Consider the following 9,327-nt stretch of genomic DNA (forward strand, 5'->3'; position numbering starts at 1 on the left):
GGCATGCGCTTCCGGATGATGTTTGAAACTAAAGAGTCGGGGATAAGAAGGTTGATTGGGATGAGTCAACTGCTGGAGAACGGAGGAACCGTGTCTCAATCTGGGAGATTGAACCAATGACAACCCCATTTTTTATCTGTCCTCCATTCTTCCGATCAAAATGTCCGAGGCAACCAGGAATGCCAGATGATAAATCTTCTGATCTAGAGAATCTTTTCAAAAGGACAATGCCTTGGCTTGGTGATGATGTCTGCATGAAAGATCCCCAGGCTGTCCATGGCCTGAGCTTAGTTCAATGGATGAACATGCAGCAAAATCCTCCCTTGTGTAACTCTGCACAACCGAACTACATGCATTCTTATCAGAGTCTTGTCATGCAAAACCTTGCAGGAGCAGATCTCTCCCGTCAGTTAGGCTTGTCAGCACCCCAAATCCCTCAGCAAAGCAACTTACAGTTCAATAATGCACAGAGGCCTCCTCAGCAAGGCCACCAGGCCTGACCTCCATTAAGCTGGGGTGCCTCTCCTGGTACTCCTTCAATGCAGCAACCTGGTTACAGCTATATGTGGCTTGGATCCTATCCTGGTTACAGTTATGACAAGCCCAACAGTACCACTGATCCCTATAGCGCAGTCTCTCCCTTGGGCCCAAAAGAAAATGTTTTTGCATGGGCACCTTTGGTCCACATGCCACCTCTTATTTCTTCCTTTTGGTTTTGAAAATAACTTTCTAAATCCCTTTCATTAAATAATTTTCCAGATTCTAACTTTTTTAAATAATCTCAACTCCAAAGTTTTAGGTACCAAAAATCCCATTTTTAATAAAACTTTGCCGTCATCTTCTTTTCTGGCGAGCAATGCTCATATCTCCTCTGTTTTTAAAATGTTTTACAATAAGCAAAAATTAAATTTCATAAGTCCGAATAATGGAGTTATTGAAATTGATTCATACAAAATAAAACAGGCTTTGGTGGGGGTCCAACATTATTGGATGTTTATTTTGAAAATCAATTTGATTGAATAGTGATATATGATGATTTTGTACTCGATCTAATGGTATGTGAGCTATATTTTATGCTATTTATTGTATACTGACCTCATTTTTATGATAGCACATTAATCGTTTGATGCAAAGGTATGCCCCGCTCTCATTTCGGTCGTTCTTTATTGAGTGTTTTGATTCTCACATGTGCATGATCACTTTGAGTATTCATTGATTTTATTATCGATTGCCATGTTAGCTTCATTTTATTAGTAGAGATCCGACTTTAGGAACTTAAAGGGGTGCTATGATCTTTACCGTACCTTCCCGATAAGTAAGCTGACCCCCGAACCCGGCGACTCCTAATCATTTTTTAACAAATAAATCATTTTCAAAATAAAATCGAGTTCACCATCAAGTGGAAGCACATAAATCAAAATACGGGGTCTACACCTTTAAATGAATTCCATTATTATTATTATTTATTCTAATTTTGATAAAACAAGCTTTCATACGTCAAAATTTTAAATTTTCATAATATTTTTCTTATTATAAGAATTTTAAATTAGATGATCCTATGACTTTATTTAATTTCAATCATAGGGATTTAAAAAAGTAAATTATTAAAAATTTGAGAGCACTTCAAAGATCTTACTATATTAGCCCCCAAAAATCCAAATAAAAATAGTGACAGAGGAAAATTTTGGAGAAAGATACCACACCAATTACAAAAGTATTAAAGGAGAAAAAGGAAAAATAAAAGTAAAATGTAAAAAATAAAAAAATGAAGAAAAAAATCAAACCATCAATACCTGAAAGTAGAGGAAGGATTACTTGTCTTTGATCCAGACCAAACCCACTATCATCTAAATTGTACGGATATCACTACAAAAGGGAAATGCTAGCTACTACACTGGCTTTCTTCCCCAAAGTTTCATAGGAATTACCCTTCTTTTGCTATCAAGACTTAAATGGCTTAAGAAGTCAATAATAGTCATTCAGCATTTAAACACCAAAATTTGAAATATCGATAAATATAGATATATCGGCACTTGAATTTTATAAATATATAAAAAAATATTGAAAAAATATCGATGAATACTTTGATAAAAATATAGATCTTATTTAGAATTAATAAAAATATTTAAAAAACTTTTAAAAAAATGATAAATTAAATAATAATTAACATATTAAAATTATTTTATATGTGTAATTGATATAAATATTTATTTATTTTTAAAATTTTAAAATATTTTAATTAAAAGATGTTTTATTATATTTTAAATAAAAAATTAAATTGATTTATATAAAATATTCAAAACCATTACCCGATAATTTGAGAAGTATTCACCGCCATCCATGCAAATCAATTTAATAGTCTCTATTGTTCTTTATTGAAGAACGGAAGCTAGGGTTTCTATTTGTCTCTCATTCTATGTATTGTTTTGTTTCTCGGGCTTACCTTTGTTTGTGAATCGGAACCTATGCTAAATTAGTTTAAGAATTACCCAGTAGTTTGTTTGAATCGGGGGGAGTTTGGGTGGGAGAGCCTAGGGTTTGTGATTTGGGGGGTTTGGTGTTGTGGGGGCTGATTGGTGTCTGGGTTGGGAGGAATCTAGGGTTGTGATCTGGGGTTTTGGTGTGGTGGGGAATCGTGGATCGGTTGCCGTCTGATCGCCGCTTTTCCGGTGGAGAGCAACTGTCTGATTTGAGGGGTGGGGGCTTTTGTATGGAAACTCGAAACCGCAAGCGGGCGAAGACGTCCTCAGCAGCCCCTTCTTCTGGACCCACCACCCGGTTGAGCAAGCGACCTCGTATCTCCTCTTCTTCTTCTTCGACGATCCCAATTCCATCGAACCCCAACGCCCACGCTGTAGTGAAAAATTAATTTCGAGGGGAGCGGGGCTGCACTTTGACCAAAGCCAGCGCGTTGATCGACAGAAATATCGGCAAATTTCCTGAAAATGCGGCAAAAACCGATATTTGCCAATTTTTCGACGATAACTTCGAAAAAAGAGCGAAATTCCTTCCAATCGATTATCGGTCCTCAATGTCGTATCGAGTTTCACCGATAACGGAAATATTGGCGAAATTTCGCAGATAAAAATCGACATTTCAATCACTGCCAAAGACCTTCTCTCTCTCTCTTTCCCAGACTTTTGCAGGTGCAGCACAAACAATCCAAAAATGGCCTCTACCAGCGCCCAGAAAGCCTCTTCTTCTACTTCTACTCCTCATAGTTATGATGTGTTTATAAGTTTTAGAGGTGAAGACACTCGCAAAAATTTCACCGATCATCTCTATGCAACTTTGGTTGCATATGGAGTTCATACTTTCAGAGATGATGAAGAGCTTGAGAAAGGAGGAGATATTGCATCAGATCTCTTGAGAGCCATTGAAGAATCAAAGATTTTCATTATTATTTTCTCGACAAATTATGCTAACTCCAGGTGGTGTTTAAATGAACTCGTAAAAATTTTTGAGTGTACGACACAAAAGCAATCAACAATTCTACCAATTTTCTATCATGTGAATACGTTGGATGTACGAAAACAGTCGGGAAGTTATGGAGATGCGTTTGTGGACCACGAAAAAGATGCAGACGAGAAGAAGATGGAGGTGATACAAAAGTGGAGGACTGCCCTGAACCAAGTAGCTAGTCTATCCGGATTGCACGTTGATGAACAGTAAGAACTTTTACCTCACCTACCATTAGTTCTACTGTCAATTTTGTTTCTTTTCTTTCATTGGTTTCTATGATAATTTTTCTTATTTAAAACAATATCAATTAAGTTGTGATGATCCAACCCCAATTTTAAACTATCAATTGATTTTGGAGATTAAAATGTCTTCTCAAAATAATATAACAAACCTTAATAAATAAAATTCTCAGTAATACTAAAATTTCTGAAACTTTGTTTCCCTGGAGTGGTGATATGGCTTGATTTGTCTAGTTTGTAACTTGTCTTGTTAAACCCATCAACCAAATAATTCCCATTTACAGGTATTTTGAATAAGCAAGGGGTTTGTGTTTCAATGGATTTAGTTGTGACTCCTCATCTGATGGCTACCTGCTGGATGTGGTTTTGTTCATCCGAGGGTTCTAGGAGGATGTCTTTTATCTACATGATAAATGCCATAGTTTTTGCAGGTGGGTGAGTGATGAACTAGTGTGGCCTGAAGAACGGTCAGTTGCTTGTGTGGTTTTGACTATGATTTGGTGTTGTGTGCCCTATAAAAGAAAACACATTTAGGGTCCATTTGGTATAAAAGAATCAGAATGAGAATGGGATAATGTGAGAGAAGAATGAACATCCTGATTGATGGCATTTCATTTCCATGAGAACAATTTTTTTAGTTTCTATTCACCTAATAAGCCATCCAGTCATTGTAATAAATGAGAAATGGAATGAATTCTCCATTCTGGCTCTCTGTTCCAATGCTCTAAATATGATATAAAGGATATCATCCTTTGCAGTAATTTCTCTAGATTGGATGTGGCCTTTCAATGTGGAGACTCTAGTTTCTCCCTTTGGTGATGGTGAGACTCCTTTGAGTTTAATTAACCAATACAGGGAGGGCATTTGGGATGATCTTTCTTCCTAAATTCATTCGTTTTTCATTAGTTTTTATTGATTTTGTTGAGGATACCATCCGGTTAATACTGATTCTTTGGAAAACATAAGAACAAGTTTATTTTAATGATTAATTGAGCTGAAACATGTCTGCCTGAATAAACAAATAGGTTTGAGCTCCATTAATCATTAAAATAATTAATTCATTCTGTAGTCCTTTCTATGCTGAATCTAGAATAGACTTCCCAACAAAATAAATTTGGGGCTCTTGTGCTCCTTTGAGAACACATTTATTGGCCTTGGCACTCTCTGTTTTTGTTGTTTTATGTATCTTGCTTGTATATATAGTTTCAACCAAGCTTGGGTTGATTTCGGGTTAGACAACTCAGGTTGAGTATTAGTTTAGGTTGGAATTAAGGCAAATGAGCTTCATGTTAAGGCTAAGGTCAAATTAACTGTCAACTGGACCCAATCCACCCAATTTGTATTATTTTTAGTGGCTGTGACAAGTCTAGGAATCGTGTTTTGTTTTCCCACCATGAAGGATTTTGTTGTCATTATAGGATCTCTACCTCTGTTTATAGTCTATCATCACTATTACATTCACTTCATATCACCTTTATAGGCTATGCCTTGACAAAAATTTTGTATGTTTGCAAGTCCAAAACTTCTTTTGTGCACTTGCAACACATTAACATAAGCTTGTAAAATCTATAAATATATTATTCATATGTTTAGCCACTTCATTTTGCTGTGAGGCACCAGTGATTTTATAAGGCCTATGCACCAATGATTATATAAGGCCTATAAATTCCATCCCTGCAAGGGCCACAACAAATATTCCCATGCACTTCCCACCATCATCTAAATCTTTAATTTCTATCTTCTCTCCTTTTTGTGTATAAATTATTCAAGCAATTGTTTGTTAAAGTTTGCTACACATTAATCACAATTTTAATTTATGCTCTTTGAATGTCATGTGTCTTTAAATTTTCTTGTTTTTGTGGCTAATTTGTTGGGATGTTCTTGCCTTTTAGGAATACATTGTAGTTTGTTAATTTTATTTAAAGCTGATGAACAAGAGAAGGCTGACACTATTTGATTTTAGACTTGTATTTGGAGGTTTATGGTGCCCTCAAATGAACCTATTAGTTTAATTAATACTTGAGGCTGCCTCTTTAATCCCAAAGATAGTCAGAGGCAAGAAAGTCATCTCAAGCTTAACCACATCAGAATTTCCATTGACTTGAGAATTTGTTAGCGATCATTTTTTATGATCTTAATGTATTTTTTTTATTTCTGAGAAGGAAGTAGCATATATGTGCCATTGACCTTGGTATTGGCATTGTGTTGTTTATTCTTAAACTCAATCTCTTAACCCTCCTACCATGAGCAATAAGGATTAATTTATTAGTATTATTTTATATAATCTTGAGTTCAGTTTGCTTTATATGATCTTGACTTTTGTATGCTATTAGTCTCTATTTTTATATTTCTCATCATGAATGAAAGCATTAGCAAAAGCTCTCTATCTATGTTGCCCCAAAAGTAAAAAAACGCCAAAACTTAACCCTTTTCTCTAAAAGATTCTTCCCCCTCTTTTTCTATCTCATTCAAGGTTCTTCAACCAACTCATGGAACATTCTTTGATGTACCCTATCCCTTCTGGGAAAATGCATGGGGTTTCCATGAACATGTGAAACTTAATAACTTACTGGTGAATTAAGAAGCAGGAAGTCTTAAAATATTAGTAAGTTGATACAATTTAGAAATAGGTAAAACTGAAAAGGAACCATAAGCTAGCAACATGTTTGTGTTATAAAGATTGAAAGGAAGTCATGGGAGCAAAGAGGGGAGTCTTTAACAATTCTCCGATCAACAAAAGTGTTACTAGATTAGGAAACTTGGATGGGGAAAATGCAGAAGCTCAAAACTATGAAATTAAAAGTTATATCTGCTAATGCTCTGATAATAGTTTCCATAATCAAATATTGCTAGTAATATCCTTCACTTTTCAACTTCATTGTGAAACTTCCAGCCAATCTAGCTATGAAAGCTAACACAAATTATATTTATGTCTTTTTTCACTTTTCTTTTCCATGTGTACTTGACATACTAAATTCTACCTAAACATGTAAATTTTATAAATTGGTTGACCATTTATCGTTTTATATTCCATTGCCTGTAATTCAATTCTGGTAGACAACAAGAGACATCATGAAACTTACTTCTTTGTTATATTTTGCAACTCATCACATTTACTTTGTAATTAATGCAGATATGAGACACTGGTTGTCAAGCAAATTACTGATGACATCATTAGAAGATTGAATCGTAAGCCTTTAAATGTGGGCAAGAATACAGTTGGAATGGATTTTCATTTGGAAAAGTTGAAATCATTGATGAATATCGAGTTGAATGAAGTTTGTGTAGTTGGGATTTATGGAATTGGTGGGATTGGTAAGACTACTATCGCCAAGGCTGTTTATAATGATATCTCATATCAATTTGATGGTAGTAGTTTTCTTAACAATGTTATAGAAAGATCCAAAGACAATGCACTTCAATTACAACAAGAACTACTTCATGGTTCCTTAAAGGGAAAAAGTCTAAAAGTAAGCAATATGGATGAAGGAATTCAGATGATAAAGAGGAGTTATTGCTCTACAAGGGTTCTTGTTGTTTTTTATGACGTGGATGATTTGATGCAACTAGAAAACTTGGCAGAAGAGCATAGTTGCTTGGTCCAAGAAGTAGGATCATCATAACAACTGGACATAAATGTTTTCTAACCCAATATGGAGTCAAAGAATCATATGAAGTTCAAAAACTGCATGATGAAGAAGCTATTGAGTTGTTTAGTTTGTGGGCTTTTCCACAAGATCTTCCTAGCGAAATTTATAAAAATCTCTCCTACCGGGTAGTAGATTATGCTAAAGGTCTTCCACTAGCACTTAAAATTCTAGGTACTTTTCTCTTTAAAAAGACAATAAGTGAATGGGAAAGTGCATTATGTAAACTTAAAACAATACCCCATATGAACATTCAAAATGTACTCAAAATAAGCTATGATGGACTCGATGATGTGGAAAAGGGAATATTCCTTGATATTGCATGATTTTTTAAAGGGAAAGATAAAGATTTTGTTTCAAGAATATTGGATGAGGATTTCTATGCAGAAAGTGGAATTGGGGCTCTCCATGATAAGTGTCTCATAAGTATTTCTGAAAATAAGTTAGACATGCATGATTTGTTACAACAAATGGGGTGGGAAATTGTTCGCCAAGAATCTCTAGTAGAGCCTGGAAGACGAAGTAGATTGTGGGAACATGACGATGTTTATCGCATACTAACAAGGAATCTGGTATGCCCCAAATGCATTAACTTATTGGACGATATATATGCTTCAATAATGTTATTATTTTTTGTGAAGAAGTTGAATATCAATATAATTCCTTTTATACATTTTGTGCTTCCCTTATTCTTAACTTATATTTTCCAGGGGACCGAAGAAATTGAAGGAATATTCCTAGACATGTCTAGATCAGAGCATATACAATTTACGACAGAAGCTTTCAAAATGATGAATAGACTTAGATTGCTCAAAATCCATCAAGATGCTACATATAATTATGTAGTAAAATCTTGGATGGTTGTGGACCCTTCTCAAGTGCACCTCTCTAAAACGCGCGTTACTGAAGAATTTGAATTTCCATTTTATGAGTTAAGATATCTCCATTGGGTTGGATATGCTTTACAATCTTTGCCATTGAATTTTCATGCGAAAAATCTTGTCGAACTCAATTTGCGGTTTAGCAACATAAGACAACTTTGGAAAGGAAAGGTATCTTTATTATTATTTAGTTATAATTTTTCTTTCTATTAATTTAAAATTTATTTCTATACTGATCTATTTAATTTTCTTCGTAGGTTCTTGAAAAATTAAAGGTCATCAATCTCAGTTATTCACAACATCTCATAAAATTCCCAAACTTCTCAAGTGTGCCAAATTTGGAAATTCTAATCCTTGAAGGTAGTATCATTTACTTAAGTTCACCCATTGATATTAGTATGTTAACTAACACTCCCCATCCCCCCTCCCCCGACTTTTTTTTTCTTGGTTGGTTTTGATAGGGTGCATAAGCCTTGAGTCTCTTCCAAGGGGCTTCTATAAATTGCAATGAGATTTTCACTATAAAGTCACTTTATAAGTCTCTTGTTCATAGCTGTGCAGTCTCGTTTCCGTGCAGTATTATTTGGAGTCCGTATGTTCCTACAAATGTGAGTTTTTTTGCTTGGGAAGCCTCTTGGGGGAAGGTTCTTACTCAAGATCAACTTAAGAGGGGTTGGATTTTAGCCAACAGATGTTCCTTGTGTTGTGCTGAAGAGAAAACAATAAATCACATCCTTGTTCATTGCTCTAAGGCGAAGATTTTGTGGGATCTTGTGTTTTCTTTATTTGGTGTTAATTGGGTTCTTCCGTTTACGTTTAGAGATACTCTCTTAAGTTGGTATGTTTCTTTTAAGGACAAGAAGCATAGAAAGGTTTGGTGGGTAGTCCCTCTTTGTTTATTTTGGACGGTTTGGAAGGAAAGAAATAGGATAGTCTTTGATAATGAGGTCTTGTCGATTCAAAGATTGAAAAATTCCTTTGTTTGTAATATCTTTCTTGGGCTAAATCTTCTATAGTTGTAGGCCCCTTAACTTTGTTTAACTTTGTGGACTGGTTGGGTTCTTGTTGAGGGCGGGTGAGTGCTTGTTTTTTGTTTTT

At 35.0% G+C, this 9,327-nt stretch overlaps 1 pseudogene; it reads left to right on the top strand.

Annotated features, from left to right (window-relative positions):
- Positions 1 to 2,409: 2,409 nt before the first annotated feature.
- On the top strand, positions 2,410 to 9,327 carry LOC117906887 (annotated as a pseudogene).

Source organism: Vitis riparia, chromosome 18, assembly GCF_004353265.1.
Source record: "Vitis riparia cultivar Riparia Gloire de Montpellier isolate 1030 chromosome 18, EGFV_Vit.rip_1.0, whole genome shotgun sequence".
In the NCBI taxonomy this organism is placed as follows: domain Eukaryota; kingdom Viridiplantae; phylum Streptophyta; class Magnoliopsida; order Vitales; family Vitaceae; genus Vitis; species Vitis riparia.